The sequence below is a fragment of the Paramisgurnus dabryanus genome, chromosome 9 (assembly GCF_030506205.2).
Source record: "Paramisgurnus dabryanus chromosome 9, PD_genome_1.1, whole genome shotgun sequence".
Classification (NCBI taxonomy): Eukaryota; Metazoa; Chordata; class Actinopteri; order Cypriniformes; family Cobitidae; genus Paramisgurnus; species Paramisgurnus dabryanus.
In genome coordinates this window covers 490,594-512,437 of record NC_133345.1, presented here as the reverse complement: position 1 = coordinate 512,437, position 21,844 = coordinate 490,594, and the positions used below count along the sequence as shown (strand labels likewise).

The 21,844-nt window shown below is 35.8% G+C and overlaps 6 non-coding genes across 6 annotated transcripts; all 6 read left to right on the top strand.

Annotated features, from left to right (window-relative positions):
• The first annotated feature begins 5,648 nt into the window (after positions 1 to 5,648).
• Positions 5,649 to 5,839, top strand: LOC135753467 (U2 spliceosomal RNA). The gene has a single exon (XR_010533654.1). It is a non-coding gene; the product is annotated as a U2 spliceosomal RNA (small nuclear RNA).
• Positions 5,840 to 6,621: 782 nt separating this feature from the next.
• Positions 6,622 to 6,786, top strand: LOC135753524 (U1 spliceosomal RNA). The gene has a single exon (XR_010533695.1). It is a non-coding gene; the product is annotated as a U1 spliceosomal RNA (small nuclear RNA).
• A 5,677-nt stretch (positions 6,787 to 12,463) lies between these two features.
• Positions 12,464 to 12,654, top strand: LOC135753433 (U2 spliceosomal RNA). Its single transcript, XR_010533621.1, has one exon. It is a non-coding gene; the product is annotated as a U2 spliceosomal RNA (small nuclear RNA).
• A 782-nt stretch (positions 12,655 to 13,436) lies between these two features.
• Positions 13,437 to 13,601, top strand: LOC135753540 (U1 spliceosomal RNA). Its single transcript, XR_010533710.1, has one exon. It is a non-coding gene; the product is annotated as a U1 spliceosomal RNA (small nuclear RNA).
• Positions 13,602 to 19,272: 5,671 nt separating this feature from the next.
• LOC135753432 (U2 spliceosomal RNA) lies at positions 19,273 to 19,463 on the top strand. Its single transcript, XR_010533620.1, has one exon. It is a non-coding gene; the product is annotated as a U2 spliceosomal RNA (small nuclear RNA).
• A 782-nt stretch (positions 19,464 to 20,245) lies between these two features.
• LOC135753523 (U1 spliceosomal RNA) lies at positions 20,246 to 20,410 on the top strand. Its single transcript, XR_010533694.1, has one exon. It is a non-coding gene; the product is annotated as a U1 spliceosomal RNA (small nuclear RNA).
• The last annotated feature ends 1,434 nt before the right edge of the window (positions 20,411 to 21,844 follow it).

Below are 21,844 nucleotides of genomic sequence, written 5' to 3'. Positions count from 1 at the left end.
CGTTTTACGTAAAATCCAAGAGACGTCTAACCACGGCCCAAGAATACATTAGTCATCAAAAAAGCGGCTATTCAACGACTACATAACTTTTAATAGACAGCGAATAAGTGTCTAGGCTAAAACAAGGCTTAATTTGGGCTGTCAGTGAAAATCTAATAGCCGTTTGACCATTCCAAACGAATAGACTAGCCATTAAATAGAACCACAATCAAACGGCTACATGTCTAAGAGCACAAAATAATGCTTAGATGATTCTTTTACTTCCAATATAAGAGGTTCTCGGGAATGGCAATCATCCAAACTAATAAATTATAAAGGCTTTTATAAGAAAATGACAACAGTTAAACAACCTAGACAGCGTTGGGCAATACAAAATGCTAATAAATACAAGACAAATTGAAATATTGTACATGCATGTACATTAAACCAGCCAACAAATCTGCCAATGGGCTACGACAATTTTTCTTGAATTAAGTGTTTATATCTAGATTTGTTTCTTACCCCTTTGGCAGATTTATTTGCTTGTTTTAAGCCCAAATTCTGAGTTTTTTCTCCCTAAAGGCTAGGTTTATTTTCTTAGGGCATTTTGCTCATCAAAAAATGCATCTTATTTTAAGACTTTCTAGATATTTGTATAGTTAAAACAGTTCGAAATAACAAGTAAGAAATGATTTTTTGCAATGTATTCATTCATTCGCTACCCTTCATACTACAGCTGTCGAAAAACCACAGCAACGTCGACAGACCTGGAAGCGTAGCTGTATTTGTTTAACTCACAAAGACAACGGGTAAAGTATTTTCTTGATTACCTAAATGACTTGCTGTAGGAAAATAAGTTTAGGTTTAAGGGGGGAAATACAGTTTAAAGGGATATTTCAATTTATGATGATAATTCTGTCATCATTTACTCATGCATACAGGCTTACAACAACACGAGGATTAGTTTTTTTCTGAGTAACACAAAAGAAGGTATTTTGAGGAATGATGGTAAACCCACAGCAGATAGTCACCATTGACTTCCATAGTAGGAATAAAAAAATATGATGGAATTTAATAGGTACCATCAACCGTGTGCTAACCATCACTTTGCAAAATATTTTCTTCATCATTTATCACGATACTTCCAAAATAATTTTTCCTACTAAGTCAATATTTCATTATTTGCTTTACAAGCTTAAAAATGATGGTGACAGGATTCCATGGTAATCACAAACAGGTAAACAAGTAAAATAATCACTATTTACTTTTAAAAGCATTTTGAAAATTGCTTGCTTATGCTGGGAGTAAAGGTATTTCATGCAAAAGGTATTTCCTCTTTAAAAGGTAATGTATGCTTCTTTTAAAGCTGACACATTTGCCACATTAAAATAACAGAAATGTGTACTGTTTAAACTTTTTGGAGCCGGTGTGTCTGTGTTCTTGGGGCACACATCTACATGTAAAAGCAGAATTGCTTATTATTCTTCTCTATTTCTTGTATAGGTCAATTATGAGTGAAGAACCGTTCACCAAATGAAGACCGCAGCCAGGTGACGGGATCCTGTGGTAATCACAAACAGGTAAACCAGTAAAATAATCATCATTTAATGTTAAAATAATTTTGAAAATTGAAGTTCTGTGTGTTCTTATTGTACTTTATTTATTTCTGCAGGTAAGCACCATACCGTAAGCTTCATTCCCTTTATAACAGGTAAGGTTCATACTGTTTTATTCTTTTGTACTGTTTTATTCGTACTGTTTTAAATCATTCAGTAAATGCAAAGTTAAACTGATGTGTTTTTAATCTAGATTTAAAAGTGTCTACTGTTGAAGCACATCTGATCTCTTCTGAAAGCTGATAATAACTGAATGCTGAGGCACCTTGTTTTGAGTGAACCCTTGTTTTTTCTAAATGACCTGATCCTATTGATCCGAGTAATCGGTTTCATATTCGATTAGCATATCTGTCATGTATTGTAGCCATGAAGTGGTTTTTAAACAAGAAACAGTACTTTTTAAATCCATTGACCATTGCAATAATCGGCCCTGCTGGTGATGAAAGCATGAACAAGTTTCTCTAAGTCCTGTCTTGAGACAAAACCTCTAATTCTGGCAATATTTCTGAGATGGTAGTAAAAGCAGAATTCCTTATTATTTTTCTCTATCTCAGGCTCTACGGCATATATGTCATGATTTTATTTGTCTATTTATATGTCTATTTACAAGGACTGCCTTGGCCAAATGTTATTGTTAATTAATATTGAAGCAGTTATTTAACATAGGTCCTTTGAGTAGTGATTTGTGTAATGATCCATATATCTATTTTTATGTATATTTTTAACTTAGGAATGTGATTTTAAAGCTCATATTTGTTATTGTATGACACCTCTCATGTTATGAAAGTAAAAAATAAATGTATTTTCTGATGTCTTGCATTTCTGTTTTTAAACTGTTAATCCTTATCAAGTGCTATACATTAGAAAGTGGATATAGAGTGAAATGCACACGGTGAATAATGAACGCAGACCTTCAGTGCCGGACCTCTGACCCGCTAACCTCCATCCCGACAGCCAGCGCCTTCTCCGGATGCCATTGCGGTATCGCTTCTCGGCTTTTTGGGTGAGATCGAGTGGACACCGGGGACTACACGTTTAAATGGATTTTTGACCTTCGGCTATGGAAGCGAGGCTTGTTCCGTCCACTCCGTGCATCGACTCTGGCGCTTTCCGGGGACAAATAAGGTGAGTTTAAAATCAGAGTTTGCTTCTTTAGTGCGTGGTTGCCAGTTTGTTTGCCAGTCCGTGGTCCATAATACGTTCCGCGTTCGTGGTCTCTCCATCGCTCAGTACTTTTCTGTGTTTCTATTTTACGTAAAGCTAACACCAAAACGATTGTGGAAGGCGCTATATAGATTGTTCTCAAAGAAAAAAAACGAGAAACAAACCCATGTGAATATGGGTCAAATTATCTAGGCGGAGCACTTCGTTCAAAGAAAAACGCAACAGAATTGTTTGCGTTGAACAAAGACAATGGTGCCTGCAGACATCGAATGTGTATTGTGGATAAAAAATGGCCAGTGGGGTGGGACAATTTTTCTTGAATTAAGTGTTTATGGGAAAAGTTCACGAATTTTTTCTTACCCTGTAGTCAGATTTATTTGCTTGTTTTAAGCATAAAATAACAGGAGAAGAAATTGTGTAGGGGGAGCAGAGGGTTTTTTTTCGTTCAAAGAAAAGCAGCGTGGCACGAATGAATGTTTGGCTGAAATGCTATCGTAATTTCCCCCTTAATTTTCCTTACAAACATGAAACCAGAGAGAAGGGTCAGTTGGCATCGAATTGCACCTTGTATTCGGTGATTGATTGAGGAAAAATATGCGTATGTGTATATATATACTTGTTTTGTTGAACAGAGACAATGGCCGCGTGCTCCAGCGTCACCTATATGCCTATTTCACAAAATGGCGGCTTTGACCGGAAGTAGGGAAAACATCGTTCAGGTTGCACCACTACGATGGCCACTCAATATAGTATGGACTGACAGCTGCTTTGTTTTCTCCTACACATGAATTTACTTGTAAAAATAACAATAACAGATATTGTCGATTGGTGTTATATTATTTTTTTAGCATTTCGTATTATCAAAATATATCATATGTTAGACAGCTTATCAATTTTAAATAAAATAACGAGACATACATAACTATTCGTGTCTGCTCCCGTTTATTGTAATGAGTGTGCACATTTGGAGAAATACTTAGACATTTTACTTCTTATTTCTTTAGACTGAATAATTATTTCTTATTAATTCCAAAGTATGCGACCCGATGATCTAATCGTGGTGTTGTATGTGCTATTCCTCGTTTGTTTGCCTGCATCCATTGCTTTACGGCTTGCTTGTTGCGTTTAAATGCACATTTGATTTCTTTACCAGCATTGGATTTAGACCATTCAATGAGAAGAGTTAACAGCGTTTATTATGATTGATAAGCCCTCAACGGAGAATGAGGTCGGCATACATTAAAAGCCTTATTTTGTTTTTATCGTGTGCCTTCCAAAATGTATGCGACGAAACTTAAATCACGCAAAATATGAATGGTAACTAGACGTGCTTGTTGTGTGCAAGGAGTGCATTTATTTGTAAACTTTTGCTAAATCAAAATGGTTTATTTGTATTTGCTTTTTACCTGGGTTTTATCAGGTTCGCAGTCGGGACATTTTTAATCCATAGTGTATGCATAATTAATTTCAAAGAAATAAGAAGTAAAATGTGTAAGTATTCCTCAAAATGTGCTTTGGACTAAGTCCCCCGTCATCACAGCAAACGGGAGCAGACCCGAATAGGTATGGCTAGTTATTTTATTAAAAATTTCCAGCCGTCTGTAAATTTATGTTTGAAAGAAAAAAGTAAATTAATATCTTACTTACTGTTTTTGTCTTGTTTTCTAGTGAATATCTGACAATGCTTAAATGGAGATACATTTACTTGGTAAGCAAAGTGGCTTAAGATATTATGTATTGTAATAGAAAATTGTTATAAAAACGTTTTGTTTTTGCTGGGAATTCTTGTATATATTTCACAGCTATATAATTAATTATAATAACGCACTTTTTGTTGATAAACATGTTAAAAAATACATTAACACATAATAATGTGGCAACAAATCAAATGTGCATTTAAATGCAACAAGCAAAAATAAATAAATAAAGCAAATGCACGGAAAAGAAACGAGGAATAAAAGAAACACCGCGATTAAAAAAATCAGATCGCATACTTTGTAAAATAATTGAAATAAATTATAAAAATCAACAGGTTTATATTTAAAACAAATAAAAAATATCTGCCAGCGGGGTAAGAAAAATAAACTTAATTCTAGTTTCAACTTAATTCAATAATAAACTCAATTTAGGTTTATTTTTCTTACCCCACTGGCAGATATTTTTACTTGTTTTAAGCCTTAACCTATTACATTTTAGAATTTATTTCAGTAAACAAGACTTAAATTCTAAGCCACTTTGCTTATTAAGTAAATGTATCTCGATTTAAGAATTATTTTTTAACTCGAAAACATTAAGAAAATACTAAGTAAACGAACAAATTGGGATGTTCAAAACACTTAAATATTTTTTTTCACTCTACCCTTCATATTACAGCTGTCGAAAAACCACAGCAACGTTGACAGACCCGGAAGCCATGATACATTAGCAGTTTTTAAAATAAGTTAAATCTAGAATCCTTATTGGTTTTAGATACTTTAAAGCAATGAATGATCTTCTTTCTTTTGAATTGATTTGGTATTATGGAGGAGCTCTGTGTCTGGTTATTGAAGATGATTTGTTCTTTGCTCCTATGTTGGCTTATTTTTTTGTTATTTCCGTTACTATATATATTTTTTCTTTGTTTTTTCTGATTTGAGGTTATGAAAATGTTTTAATTTGTAATAAAGGTTTTTTGAAAATTCTAAATTCTCTCTATCTCTCTCTCTCTCTCTCTCTCTCTCTCATGAGCGTGGATCAGATCCTGCATTAAAACATGAACTTCTGATTTGCTAGCTCAACGTTCTACCTCTGGGTTATACAATGAGAACGTATAGAGTTAAATGCCCGCTAGCCTCCACCCCAAAAGCCAGCGCCTTCGCCGGCTCCCCCTTTGGCTGCGTCTATTCCGGTATCGCTTCTCGGCCTTTTGGCTAAGATCAAGTGTAGTATCTGTTCTTATCAGTTTAATGTCTGATACGTCTCCTATCCGGGGACTATATGTTAAATGGATTTTTGACCTTCGGAAATGGAAGCGGAGCTTGCTCCTTCCACTCCATGCATCAACATGGTATTGCAGTGTTTCCATGAATGGTGCGCTCCCCATCTCGGGGATAAATAAGTCAAGTATAAAAAAAGAATTTGCTTCTTTTGTGCGTGAGTGACGGTGTTTTTTCTAATCCGTGTGTTTTAAAATTGCTGTGGTTTCGTTGGCTTTATTGGTTTAACGAAAAGCTTGCGTGGAAATGAACACGCTGATAAAGAAATGTTTTTGTAATGTATTTAATTATTTTCTTTACAAGTTTGCGGAGGTGATACGAGGACGAATTAAACATCCTCGACACAGCTGAAGGCGCAACAAAAGCGAACGAGACCGATTGGAATGTTAAAAACACCTGAAAACTTTTTTCACTACCCTTCATACTACAGCTGTCGAAACACCACAGCAACGTCGACAGACCTGGAAGCATAGCTGTACTTGTTTAACTCACAACGACAACGGGTAAGTCATTGAGCCCTGTGTTTTTATTTATCCACGTTCTAAAATTGCTATGCTTTCGTTGTTTCTTGATTGCTCTGTACATTTCTTTGTTTCTATTCCACGTAAAGTTACTTTGTAATAACGAAACCATATATTTGAATGCGCAATTTAAATCCATTTGATTTAAATTGTTTCACATATTTCACTCTACACGGTTCAACCGGGCTGGAAACGGAATAAAAACAGGGTAGATCTCGAAGAATGTTTGGTCTCAGACGTGGCTTCGTGCGCTTTCCACCTGGTCACACACAGTAAATGAAATGTTAGTCGGACGGCCTCCGGGGGCGCCGTCGATGTGATCGGTCACAGGAAGATGCGGCCGTCTGGCCTCAAAGGGTGTCGCTCATACTTACCTGGCAGGGGAGACACCATGATCATGAAGGTGGTTCACCCAGGGCGAGGCTCAGCCATTGCACTCCGGTTGGGCTGACCCTTTGCGAATTCCCCAAATGTGGGAATCTCGACTGCAAAATTTCTGATAGTGGGGGACTGCGTTCGCGCTCTCCCCTGACCTTTGTGTTAAAAATAGATTCGCTTGTCGTTTTACGTAAAATCCAAGAGACGTCTAACCACGGCCCAAGAATACATTAGTCATCAAAAAAGCGGCTATTCAACGACTACATAACTTTTAATAGACAGCGAATAAGTGTCTAGGCTAAAACAAGGCTTAATTTGGGCTGTCAGTGAAAATCTAATAGCCGTTTGACCATTCCAAACGAATAGACTAGCCATTAAATAGAACCACAATCAAACGGCTACATGTCTAAGAGCACAAAATAATGCTTAGATGATTCTTTTACTTCCAATATAAGAGGTTCTCGGGAATGGCAATCATCCAAACTAATAAATTATAAAGGCTTTTATAAGAAAATGACAACAGTTAAACAACCTAGACAGCGTTGGGCAATACAAAATGCTAATAAATACAAGACAAATTGAAATATTGTACATGCATGTACATTAAACCAGCCAACAAATCTGCCAATGGGCTACGACAATTTTTCTTGAATTAAGTGTTTATATCTAGATTTGTTTCTTACCCCTTTGGCAGATTTATTTGCTTGTTTTAAGCCCAAATTCTGAGTTTTTTCTCCCTAAAGGCTAGGTTTATTTTCTTAGGGCATTTTGCTCATCAAAAAATGCATCTTATTTTAAGACTTTCTAGATATTTGTATAGTTAAAACAGTTCGAAATAACAAGTAAGAAATGATTTTTTGCAATGTATTCATTCATTCGCTACCCTTCATACTACAGCTGTCGAAAAACCACAGCAACGTCGACAGACCTGGAAGCGTAGCTGTATTTGTTTAACTCACAAAGACAACGGGTAAAGTATTTTCTTGATTACCTAAATGACTTGCTGTAGGAAAATAAGTTTAGGTTTAAGGGGGGAAATACAGTTTAAAGGGATATTTCAATTTATGATGATAATTCTGTCATCATTTACTCATGCATACAGGCTTACAACAACACGAGGATTAGTTTTTTTCTGAGTAACACAAAAGAAGGTATTTTGAGGAATGATGGTAAACCCACAGCAGATAGTCACCATTGACTTCCATAGTAGGAATAAAAAAATATGATGGAATTTAATAGGTACCATCAACCGTGTGCTAACCATCACTTTGCAAAATATTTTCTTCATCATTTATCACGATACTTCCAAAATATTTTTTCCTACTAAGTCAATATTTCATTATTTGCTTTACAAGCTTAAAAATGATGGTGACAGGATTCCATGGTAATCACAAACAGGTAAACAAGTAAAATAATCACTATTTACTTTTAAAAGCATTTTGAAAATTGCTTGCTTATGCTGGGAGTAAAGGTATTTCATGCAAAAGGTATTTCCTCTTTAAAAGGTAATGTATGCTTCTTTTAAAGCTGACACATTTGCCACATTAAAATAACAGAAATGTGTACTGTTTAAACTTTTTGGAGCCGGTGTGTCTGTGTTCTTGGGGCACACATCTACATGTAAAAGCAGAATTGCTTATTATTCTTCTCTATTTCTTGTATAGGTCAATTATGAGTGAAGAACCGTTCACCAAATGAAGACCGCAGCCAGGTGACGGGATCCTGTGGTAATCACAAACAGGTAAACCAGTAAAATAATCATCATTTAATGTTAAAATAATTTTGAAAATTGAAGTTCTGTGTGTTCTTATTGTACTTTATTTATTTCTGCAGGTAAGCACCATACCGTAAGCTTCATTCCCTTTATAACAGGTAAGGTTCATACTGTTTTATTCTTTTGTACTGTTTTATTCGTACTGTTTTAAATCATTCAGTAAATGCAAAGTTAAACTGATGTGTTTTTAATCTAGATTTAAAAGTGTCTACTGTTGAAGCACATCTGATCTCTTCTGAAAGCTGATAATAACTGAATGCTGAGGCACCTTGTTTTGAGTGAACCCTTGTTTTTTCTAAATGACCTGATCCTATTGATCCGAGTAATCGGTTTCATATTCGATTAGCATATCTGTCATGTATTGTAGCCATGAAGTGGTTTTTAAACAAGAAACAGTACTTTTTAAATCCATTGACCATTGCAATAATCGGCCCTGCTGGTGATGAAAGCATGAACAAGTTTCTCTAAGTCCTGTCTTGAGACAAAACCTCTAATTCTGGCAATATTTCTGAGATGGTAGTAAAAGCAGAATTCCTTATTATTTTTCTCTATCTCAGGCTCTACGGCATATATGTCATGATTTTATTTGTCTATTTATATGTCTATTTACAAGGACTGCCTTGGCCAAATGTTATTGTTAATTAATATTGAAGCAGTTATTTAACATAGGTCCTTTGAGTAGTGATTTGTGTAATGATCCATATATCTATTTTTATGTATATTTTTAACTTAGGAATGTGATTTTAAAGCTCATATTTGTTATTGTATGACACCTCTCATGTTATGAAAGTAAAAAATAAATGTATTTTCTGATGTCTTGCATTTCTGTTTTTAAACTGTTAATCCTTATCAAGTGCTATACATTAGAAAGTGGATATAGAGTGAAATGCACACGGTGAATAATGAACGCAGACCTTCAGTGCCGGACCTCTGACCCGCTAACCTCCATCCCGACAGCCAGCGCCTTCTCCGGATGCCATTGCGGTATCGCTTCTCGGCTTTTTGGGTGAGATCGAGTGGACACCGGGGACTACACGTTTAAATGGATTTTTGACCTTCGGCTATGGAAGCGAGGCTTGTTCCGTCCACTCCGTGCATCGACTCTGGCGCTTTCCGGGGACAAATAAGGTGAGTTTAAAATCAGAGTTTGCTTCTTTAGTGCGTGGTTGCCAGTTTGTTTGCCAGTCCGTGGTCCATAATACGTTCCGCGTTCGTGGTCTCTCCATCGCTCAGTACTTTTCTGTGTTTCTATTTTACGTAAAGCTAACACCAAAACGATTGTGGAAGGCGCTATATAGATTGTTCTCAAAGAAAAAAAACGAGAAACAAACCCATGTGAATATGGGTCAAATTATCTAGGCGGAGCACTTCGTTCAAAGAAAAACGCAACAGAATTGTTTGCGTTGAACAAAGACAATGGTGCCTGCAGACATCGAATGTGTATTGTGGATAAAAAATGGCCAGTGGGGTGGGACAATTTTTCTTGAATTAAGTGTTTATGGGAAAAGTTCACGAATTTTTTCTTACCCTGTAGTCAGATTTATTTGCTTGTTTTAAGCATAAAATAACAGGAGAAGAAATTGTGTAGGGGGAGCAGAGGGTTTTTTTTCGTTCAAAGAAAAGCAGCGTGGCACGAATGAATGTTTGGCTGAAATGCTATCGTAATTTCCCCCTTAATTTTCCTTACAAACATGAAACCAGAGAGAAGGGTCAGTTGGCATCGAATTGCACCTTGTATTCGGTGATTGATTGAGGAAAAATATGCGTATGTGTATATATATACTTGTTTTGTTGAACAGAGACAATGGCCGCGTGCTCCAGCGTCACCTATATGCCTATTTCACAAAATGGCGGCTTTGACCGGAAGTAGGGAAAACATCGTTCAGGTTGCACCACTACGATGGCCACTCAATATAGTATGGACTGACAGCTGCTTTGTTTTCTCCTACACATGAATTTACTTGTAAAAATAACAATAACAGATATTGTCGATTGGTGTTATATTATTTTTTTAGCATTTCGTATTATCAAAATATATCATATGTTAGACAGCTTATCAATTTTAAATAAAATAACGAGACATACATAACTATTCGTGTCTGCTCCCGTTTATTGTAATGAGTGTGCACATTTGGAGAAATACTTAGACATTTTACTTCTTATTTCTTTAGACTGAATAATTATTTCTTATTAATTCCAAAGTATGCGACCCGATGATCTACTCGTGGTGTTGTATGTGCTATTCCTCGTTTGTTTGCCTGCATCCATTGCTTTACGGCTTGCTTGTTGCGTTTAAATGCACATTTGATTTCTTTACCAGCATTGGATTTAGACCATTCAATGAGAAGAGTTAACAGCGTTTATTATGATTGATAAGCCCTCAACGGAGAATGAGGTCGGCATACATTAAAAGCCTTATTTTGTTTTTATCGTGTGCCTTCCAAAATGTATGCGACGAAACTTAAATCACGCAAAATATGAATGGTAACTAGACGTGCTTGTTGTGTGCAAGGAGTGCATTTATTTGTAAACTTTTGCTAAATCAAAATGGTTTATTTGTATTTGCTTTTTACCTGGGTTTTATCAGGTTCGCAGTCGGGACATTTTTAATCCATAGTGTATGCATAATTAATTTCAAAGAAATAAGAAGTAAAATGTGTAAGTATTCCTCAAAATGTGCTTTGGACTAAGTCCCCCGTCATCACAGCAAACGGGAGCAGACCCGAATAGGTATGGCTAGTTATTTTATTAAAAATTTCCAGCCGTCTGTAAATTTATGTTTGAAAGAAAAAAGTAAATTAATATCTTACTTACTGTTTTTGTCTTGTTTTCTAGTGAATATCTGACAATGCTTAAATGGAGATACATTTACTTGGTAAGCAAAGTGGCTTAAGATATTATGTATTGTAATAGAAAATTGTTATAAAAACGTTTTGTTTTTGCTGGGAATTCTTGTATATATTTCACAGCTATATAATTAATTATAATAACGCACTTTTTGTTGATAAACATGTTAAAAAATACATTAACACATAATAATGTGGCAACAAATCAAATGTGCATTTAAATGCAACAAGCAAAAATAAATAAATAAAGCAAATGCACGGAAAAGAAACGAGGAATAAAAGAAACACCGCGATTAAAAAAATCAGATCGCATACTTTGTAAAATAATTGAAATAAATTATAAAAATCAACAGGTTTATATTTAAAACAAATAAAAAATATCTGCCAGCGGGGTAAGAAAAATAAACTTAATTCTAGTTTCAACTTAATTCAATAATAAACTCAATTTAGGTTTATTTTTCTTACCCCACTGGCAGATATTTTTACTTGTTTTAAGCCTTAACCTATTACATTTTAGAATTTATTTCAGTAAACAAGACTTAAATTCTAAGCCACTTTGCTTATTAAGTAAATGTATCTCGATTTAAGAATTATTTTTTAACTCGAAAACATTAAGAAAATACTAAGTAAACGAACAAATTGGGATGTTCAAAACACTTAAATATTTTTTTTCACTCTACCCTTCATATTACAGCTGTCGAAAAACCACAGCAACGTTGACAGACCCGGAAGCCATGATACATTAGCAGTTTTTAAAATAAGTTAAATCTAGAATCCTTATTGGTTTTAGATACTTTAAAGCAATGAATGATCTTCTTTCTTTTGAATTGATTTGGTATTATGGAGGAGCTCTGTGTCTGGTTATTGAAGATGATTTGTTCTTTGCTCCTATGTTGGCTTATTTTTTTGTTATTTCCGTTACTATATATATTTTTTCTTTGTTTTTTCTGATTTGAGGTTATGAAAATGTTTTAATTTGTAATAAAGGTTTTTTGAAAATTCTAAATTCTCTCTATCTCTCTCTCTCTCTCTCTCTCTCTCTCATGAGCGTGGATCAGATCCTGCATTAAAACATGAACTTCTGATTTGCTAGCTCAACGTTCTACCTCTGGGTTATACAATGAGAACGTATAGAGTTAAATGCCCGCTAGCCTCCACCCCAAAAGCCAGCGCCTTCGCCGGCTCCCCCTTTGGCTGCGTCTATTCCGGTATCGCTTCTCGGCCTTTTGGCTAAGATCAAGTGTAGTATCTGTTCTTATCAGTTTAATGTCTGATACGTCTCCTATCCGGAGACTATATGTTAAATGGATTTTTGACCTTCGGAAATGGAAGCGGAGCTTGCTCCTTCCACTCCATGCATCAACATGGTATTGCAGTGTTTCCATGAATGGTGCGCTCCCCATCTCGGGGATAAATAAGTCAAGTATAAAAAAAGAATTTGCTTCTTTTGTGCGTGAGTGACGGTGTTTTTTCTAATCCGTGTGTTTTAAAATTGCTGTGGTTTCGTTGGCTTTATTGGTTTAACGAAAAGCTTGCGTGGAAATGAACACGCTGATAAAGAAATGTTTTTGTAATGTATTTAATTATTTTCTTTACAAGTTTGCGGAGGTGATACGAGGACGAATTAAACATCCTCGACACAGCTGAAGGCGCAACAAAAGCGAACGAGACCGATTGGAATGTTAAAAACACCTGAAAACTTTTTTCACTACCCTTCATACTACAGCTGTCGAAACACCACAGCAACGTCGACAGACCTGGAAGCATAGCTGTACTTGTTTAACTCACAACGACAACGGGTAAGTCATTGAGCCCTGTGTTTTTATTTATCCACGTTCTAAAATTGCTATGCTTTCGTTGTTTCTTGATTGCTCTGTACATTTCTTTGTTTCTATTCCACGTAAAGTTACTTTGTAATAACGAAACCATATATTTGAATGCGCAATTTAAATCCATTTGATTTAAATTGTTTCACATATTTCACTCTACACGGTTCAACCGGGCTGGAAACGGAATAAAAACAGGGTAGATCTCGAAGAATGTTTGGTCTCAGACGTGGCTTCGTGCGCTTTCCACCTGGTCACACACAGTAAATGAAATGTTAGTCGGACGGCCTCCGGGGGCGCCGTCGATGTGATCGGTCACAGGAAGATGCGGCCGTCTGGCCTCAAAGGGTGTCGCTCATACTTACCTGGCAGGGGAGACACCATGATCATGAAGGTGGTTCACCCAGGGCGAGGCTCAGCCATTGCACTCCGGTTGGGCTGACCCTTTGCGAATTCCCCAAATGTGGGAATCTCGACTGCAAAATTTCTGATAGTGGGGCACTGCGTTCGCGCTCTCCCCTGACCTTTGTGTTAAAAATAGATTCGCTTGTCGTTTTACGTAAAATCCAAGAGACGTCTAACCACGGCCCAAGAATACATTAGTCATCAAAAAAGCGGCTATTCAACGACTACATAACTTTTAATAGACAGCGAATAAGTGTCTAGGCTAAAACAAGGCTTAATTTGGGCTGTCAGTGAAAATCTAATAGCCGTTTGACCATTCCAAACGAATAGACTAGCCATTAAATAGAACCACAATCAAACGGCTACATGTCTAAGAGCACAAAATAATGCTTAGATGATTCTTTTACTTCCAATATAAGAGGTTCTCGGGAATGGCAATCATCCAAACTAATAAATTATAAAGGCTTTTATAAGAAAATGACAACAGTTAAACAACCTAGACAGCGTTGGGCAATACAAAATGCTAATAAATACAAGACAAATTGAAATATTGTACATGCATGTACATTAAACAAGCCAACAAATCTGCCAATGGGCTACGACAATTTTTCTTGAATTAAGTGTTTATATCTAGATTTGTTTCTTACCCCTTTGGCAGATTTATTTGCTTGTTTTAAGCCCAAATTCTGAGTTTTTTCTCCCTAAAGGCTAGGTTTATTTTCTTAGGGCATTTTGCTCATCAAAAAATGCATCTTATTTTAAGACTTTCTAGATATTTGTATAGTTAAAACAGTTCGAAATAACAAGTAAGAAATGATTTTTTGCAATGTATTCATTCATTCGCTACCCTTCATACTACAGCTGTCGAAAAACCACAGCAACGTCGACAGACCTGGAAGCGTAGCTGTATTTGTTTAACTCACAAAGACAACGGGTAAAGTATTTTCTTGATTACCTAAATGACTTGCTGTAGGAAAATAAGTTTAGGTTTAAGGGGGGAAATACAGTTTAAAGGGATATTTCAATTTATGATGATAATTCTGTCATCATTTACTCATGCATACAGGCTTACAACAACACGAGGATTAGTTTTTTTCTGAGTAACACAAAAGAAGGTATTTTGAGGAATGATGGTAAACCCACAGCAGATAGTCACCATTGACTTCCATAGTAGGAATAAAAAAATATGATGGAATTTAATAGGTACCATCAACCGTGTGCTAACCATCACTTTGCAAAATATTTTCTTCATCATTTATCACGATACTTCCAAAATATTTTTTCCTACTAAGTCAATATTTCATTATTTGCTTTACAAGCTTAAAAATGATGGTGACAGGATTCCATGGTAATCACAAACAGGTAAACAAGTAAAATAATCACTATTTACTTTTAAAAGCATTTTGAAAATTGCTTGCTTATGCTGGGAGTAAAGGTATTTCATGCAAAAGGTATTTCCTCTTTAAAAGGTAATGTATGCTTCTTTTAAAGCTGACACATTTGCCACATTAAAATAACAGAAATGTGTACTGTTTAAACTTTTTGGAGCCGGTGTGTCTGTGTTCTTGGGGCACACATCTACATGTAAAAGCAGAATTGCTTATTATTCTTCTCTATTTCTTGTATAGGTCAATTATGAGTGAAGAACCGTTCACCAAATGAAGACCGCAGCCAGGTGACGGGATCCTGTGGTAATCACAAACAGGTAAACCAGTAAAATAATCATCATTTAATGTTAAAATAATTTTGAAAATTGAAGTTCTGTGTGTTCTTATTGTACTTTATTTATTTCTGCAGGTAAGCACCATACCGTAAGCTTCATTCCCTTTATAACAGGTAAGGTTCATACTGTTTTATTCTTTTGTACTGTTTTATTCGTACTGTTTTAAATCATTCAGTAAATGCAAAGTTAAACTGATGTGTTTTTAATCTAGATTTAAAAGTGTCTACTGTTGAAGCACATCTGATCTCTTCTGAAAGCTGATAATAACTGAATGCTGAGGCACCTTGTTTTGAGTGAACCCTTGTTTTTTCTAAATGACCTGACCCTATTGATCCGAGTAATCGGTTTCATATTCGATTAGCATATCTGTCATGTATTGTAGCCATGAAGTGGTTTTTAAACAAGAAACAGTACTTTTTAAATCCATTGACCATTGCAATAATCGGCCCTGCTGGTGATGAAAGCATGAACAAGTTTCTCTAAGTCCTGTCTTGAGACAAAACCTCTAATTCTGGCAATATTTCTGAGATGGTAGTAAAAGCAGAATTCCTTATTATTTTTCTCTATCTCAGGCTCTACGGCATATATGTCATGATTTTATTTGTCTATTTATATGTCTATTTACAAGGACTGCCTTGGCCAAATGTTATTGTTAATTAATATTGAAGCAGTTATTTAACATAGGTCCTTTGAGTAGTGATTTGTGTAATGATCCATATATCTATTTTTATGTATATTTTTAACTTAGGAATGTGATTTTAAAGCTCATATTTGTTATTGTATGACACCTCTCATGTTATGAAAGTAAAAAATAAATGTATTTTCTGATGTCTTGCATTTCTGTTTTTAAACTGTTAATCCTTATCAAGTGCTATACATTAGAAAGTGGATATAGAGTGAAATGCACACGGTGAATAATGAACGCAGACCTTCAGTGCCGGACCTCTGACCCGCTAACCTCCATCCCGACAGCCAGCGCCTTCTCCGGATGCCATTGCGGTATCGCTTCTCGGCTTTTTGGGTGAGATCGAGTGGACACCGGGGACTACACGTTTAAATGGATTTTTGACCTTCGGCTATGGAAGCGAGGCTTGTTCCGTCCACTCCGTGCATCGACTCTGGCGCTTTCCGGGGACAAATAAGGTGAGTTTAAAATCAGAGTTTGCTTCTTTAGTGCGTGGTTGCCAGTTTGTTTGCCAGTCCGTGGTCCATAATACGTTCCGCGTTCGTGGTCTCTCCATCGCTCAGTACTTTTCTGTGTTTCTATTTTACGTAAAGCTAACACCAAAACGATTGTGGAAGGCGCTATATAGATTGTTCTCAAAGAAAAAAAACGAGAAACAAACCCATGTGAATATGGGTCAAATTATCTAGGCGGAGCACTTCGTTCAAAGAAAAACGCAACAGAATTGTTTGCGTTGAACAAAGACAATGGTGCCTGCAGACATCGAATGTGTATTGTGGATAAAAAATGGCCAGTGGGGTGGGACAATTTTTCTTGAATTAAGTGTTTATGGGAAAAGTTCACGAATTTTTTCTTACCCTGTAGTCAGATTTATTTGCTTGTTTTAAGCATAAAATAACAGGAGAAGAAATTGTGTAGGGGGAGCAGAGGGTTTTTTTTCGTTCAAAGAAAAGCAGCGTGGCACGAATGAATGTTTGGCTGAAATGCTATCGTAATTTCCCCCTTAATTTTCCTTACAAACATGAAACCAGAGAGAAGGGTCAGTTGGCATCGAATTGCACCTTGTATTCGGTGATTGATTGAGGAAAAATATGCGTATGTGTATATATATACTTGTTTTGTTGAACAGAGACAATGGCCGCGTGCTCCAGCGTCACCTATATGCCTATTTCACAAAATGGCGGCTTTGACCGGAAGTAGGGAAAACATCGTTCAGGTTGCACCACTACGATGGCCACTCAATATAGTATGGACTGACAGCTGCTTTGTTTTCTCCTACACATGAATTTACTTGTAAAAATAACAATAACAGATATTGTCGATTGGTGTTATATTATTTTTTTAGCATTTCGTATTATCAAAATATATCATATGTTAGACAGCTTATCAATTTTAAATAAAATAACGAGACATACATAACTATTCGTGTCTGCTCCCGTTTATTGTAATGAGTGTGCACATTTGGAGAAATACTTAGACATTTTACTTCTTATTTCTTTAGACTGAATAATTATTTCTTATTAATTCCAAAGTATGCGACCCGATGATCTAATCGTGGTGTTGTATGTGCTATTCCTCGTTTGTTTGCCTGCATCCATTGCTTTACGGCTTGCTTGTTGCGTTTAAATGCACATTTGATTTCTTTACCAGCATTGGATTTAGACCATTCAATGAGAAGAGTTAACAGCGTTTATTATGATTGATAAGCCCTCAACGGAGAATGAGGTCGGCATACATTAAAAGCCTTATTTTGTTTTTATCGTGTGCCTTCCAAAATGTATGCGACGAAACTTAAATCACGCAAAATATGAATGGTAACTAGACGTGCTTGTTGTGTGCAAGGAGTGCATTTATTTGTAAACTTTTGCTAAATCAAAATGGTTTATTTGTATTTGCTTTTTACCTGGGTTTTATCAGGTTCGCAGTCGGGACATTTTTAATCCATAGTGTATGCATAATTAATTTCAAAGAAATAAGAAGTAAAATGTGTAAGTATTCCTCAAAATGTGCTTTGGACTAAGTCCCCCGTCATCACAGCAAACGGGAGCAGACCCGAATAGGTATGGCTAGTTATTTTATTAAAAATTTCCAGCCGTCTGTAAATTTATGTTTGAAAGAAAAAAGTAAATTAATATCTTACTTACTGTTTTTGTCTTGTTTTCTAGTGAATATCTGACAATGCTTAAATGGAGATACATTTACTTGGTAAGCAAAGTGGCTTAAGATATTATGTATTGTAATAGAAAATTGTTATAAAAACGTTTTGTTTTTGCTGGGAATTCTTGTATATATTTCACAGCTATATAATTAATTATAATAACGCACTTTTTGTTGATAAACATGTTAAAAAATACATTAACACATAATAATGTGGCAACAAATCAAATGTGCATTTAAATGCAACAAGCAAAAATAAATAAATAAAGCAAATGCACGGAAAAGAAACGAGGAATAAAAGAAACACCGCGATTAAAAAAATCAGATCGCATACTTTGTAAAATAATTGAAATAAATTATAAAAATCAACAGGTTTATATTTAAAACAAATAAAAAATATCTGCCAGCGGGGTAAGAAAAATAAACTTAATTCTAGTTTCAACTTAATTCAATAATAAACTCAATTTAGGTTTATTTTTCTTACCCCACTGGCAGATATTTTTACTTGTTTTAAGCCTTAACCTATTACATTTTAGAATTTATTTCAGTAAACAAGACTTAAATTCTAAGCCACTTTGCTTATTAAGTAAATGTATCTCGATTTAAGAATTATTTTTTAACTCGAAAACATTAAGAAAATACTAAGTAAACGAACAAATTGGGATGTTCAAAACACTTAAATATTTTTTTTCACTCTACCCTTCATATTACAGCTGTCGAAAAACCACAGCAACGTTGACAGACCCGGAAGCCATGATACATTAGCAGTTTTTAAAATAAGTTAAATCTAGAATCCTTATTGGTTTTAGATACTTTAAAGCAATGAATGATCTTCTTTCTTTTGAATTGATTTGGTATTATGGAGGAGCTCTGTGTCTGGTTATTGAAGATGATTTGTTCTTTGCTCCTATGTTGGCTTATTTTTTTGTTATTTCCGTTACTATATATATTTTTTCTTTGTTTTTTCTGATTTGAGGTTATGAAAATGTTTTAATTTGTAATAAAGGTTTTTTGAAAATTCTAAATTCTCTCTATCTCTCTCTCTCTCTCTCTCTCATGAGCGTGGATCAGATCCTGCATTAAAACATGAACTTCTGATTTGCTAGCTCAACGTTCTACCTCTGGGTTATACAATGAGAACGTATAGAGTTAAATGCCCGCTAGCCTCCACCCCAAAAGCCAGCGCCTTCGCCGGCTCCCCCTTTGGCTGCGTCTATTCCGGTATCGCTTCTCGGCCTTTTGGCTAAGATCAAGTGTAGTATCTGTTCTTATCAGTTTAATGTCTGATACGTCTCCTATCCGGAGACTATATGTTAAATGGATTTTTGACCTTCGGAAATGGAAGCGGAGCTTGCTCCTTCCACTCCATGCATCAACATGGTATTGCAGTGTTTCCATGAATGGTGCGCTCCCCATCTCGGGGATAAATAAGTCAAGTATAAAAAAAGAATTTGCTTCTTTTGTGCGTGAGTGACGGTGTTTTTTCTAATCCGTGTGTTTTAAAATTGCTGTGGTTTCGTTGGCTTTATTGGTTTAACGAAAAGCTTGCGTGGAAATGAACACGCTGATAAAGAAATGTTTTTGTAATGTATTTAATTATTTTCTTTACAAGTTTGCGGAGGTGATACGAGGACGAATTAAACATCCTCGACACAGCTGAAGGCGCAACAAAAGCGAACGAGACCGATTGGAATGTTAAAAACACCTGAAAACTTTTTTCACTACCCTTCATACTACAGCTGTCGAAACACCACAGCAACGTCGACAGACCTGGAAGCATAGCTGTACTTGTTTAACTCACAACGACAACGGGTAAGTCATTGAGCCCTGTGTTTTTATTTATCCACGTTCTAAAATTGCTATGCTTTCGTTGTTTCTTGATTGCTCTGTACATTTCTTTGTTTCTATTCCACGTAAAGTTACTTTGTAATAACGAAACCATATATTTGAATGCGCAATTTAAATCCATTTGATTTAAATTGTTTCACATATTTCACTCTACACGGTTCAACCGGGCTGGAAACGGAATAAAAACAGGGTAGATCTCGAAGAATGTTTGGTCTCAGACGTGGCTTCGTGCGCTTTCCACCTGGTCACACACAGTAAATGAAATGTTAGTCGGACGGCCTCCGGGGGCGCCGTCGATGTGATCGGTCACAGGAAGATGCGGCCGTCTGGCCTCAAAGGGTGTCGCTCATACTTACCTGGCAGGGGAGACACCATGATCATGAAGGTGGTTCACCCAGGGCGAGGCTCAGCCATTGCACTCCGGTTGGGCTGACCCTTTGCGAATTCCCCAAATGTGGGAATCTCGACTGCAAAATTTCTGATAGTGGGGGACTGCGTTCGCGCTCTCCCCTGACCTTTGTGTTAAAAATAGATTCGCTTGTCGTTTTACGTAAAATCCAAGAGACGTCTAACCACGGCCCAAGAATACATTAGTCATCAAAAAAGCGGCTATTCAACGACTACATAACTTTTAATAGACAGCGAATAAGTGTCTAGGCTAAAACAAGGCTTAATTTGGGCTGTCAGTGAAAATCTAATAGCCGTTTGACCATTCCAAACGAATAGACTAGCCATTAAATAGAACCACAATCAAACGGCTACATGTCTAAGAGCACAAAATAATGCTTTGATGATTCTTTTACTTCCAATATAAGAGGTTCTCGGGAATGGCAATCATCCAAACTAATAAATTATAAAGGCTTTTATAAGAAAATGACAACAGTTAAACAACCTAGACAGCGTTGGGCAATACAAAATGCTAATAAATACAAGACAAATTGAAATATTGTACATGCATGTACATTAAACCAGCCAACAAATCTGCCAATGGGCTACGACAATTTTTCTTGAATTAAGTGTTTATATCTAGATTTGTTTCTTACCCCTTTGGCAGATTTATTTGCTTGTTTTAAGCCCAAATTCTGAGTTTTTTCTCCCTAAAGGCTAGGTTTATTTTCTTAGGGCATTTTGCTCATCAAAAAATGCATCTTATTTTAAGACTTTCTAGATATTTGTATAGTTAAAACAGTTCGAAATAACAAGTAAGAAATTATTTTTTGCAATGTATTCATTCATTCGCTACCCTTCATACTACAGCTGTCGAAAAACCACAGCAACGTCGACAGACCTGGAAGCGTAGCTGTATTTGTTTAACTCACAAAGACAACGGGTAAAGTATTTTCTTGATTACCTAAATGACTTGCTGTAGGAAAATAAGTTTAGGTTTAAGGGGGGAAATACAGTTTAAAGGGATATTTCAATTTATGATGATAATTCTGTCATCATTTACTCATGCATACAGGCTTACAACAACACGAGGATTAGTTTTTTTCTGAGTAACACAAAAGAAGGTATTTTGAGGAATGATGGTAAACCCACAGCAGATAGTCACCATTGACTTCCATAGTAGGAATAAAAAAATATGATGGAATTTAATAGGTACCATCAACCGTGTGCTAACCATCACTTTGCAAAATATTTTCTTCATCATTTATCACGATACTTCCAAAATATTTTTTCCTACTAAGTCAATATTTCATTATTTGCTTTACAAGCTTAAAAATGATGGTGACAGGATTCCATGGTAATCACAAACAGGTAAACAAGTAAAATAATCACTATTTACTTTTAAAAGCATTTTGAAAATTGCTTGCTTATGCTGGGAGTAAAGGTATTTCATGCAAAAGGTATTTCCTCTTTAAAAGGTAATGTATGCTTCTTTTAAAGCTGACACATTTGCCACATTAAAATAACAGAAATGTGTACTGTTTAAACTTTTTGGAGCCG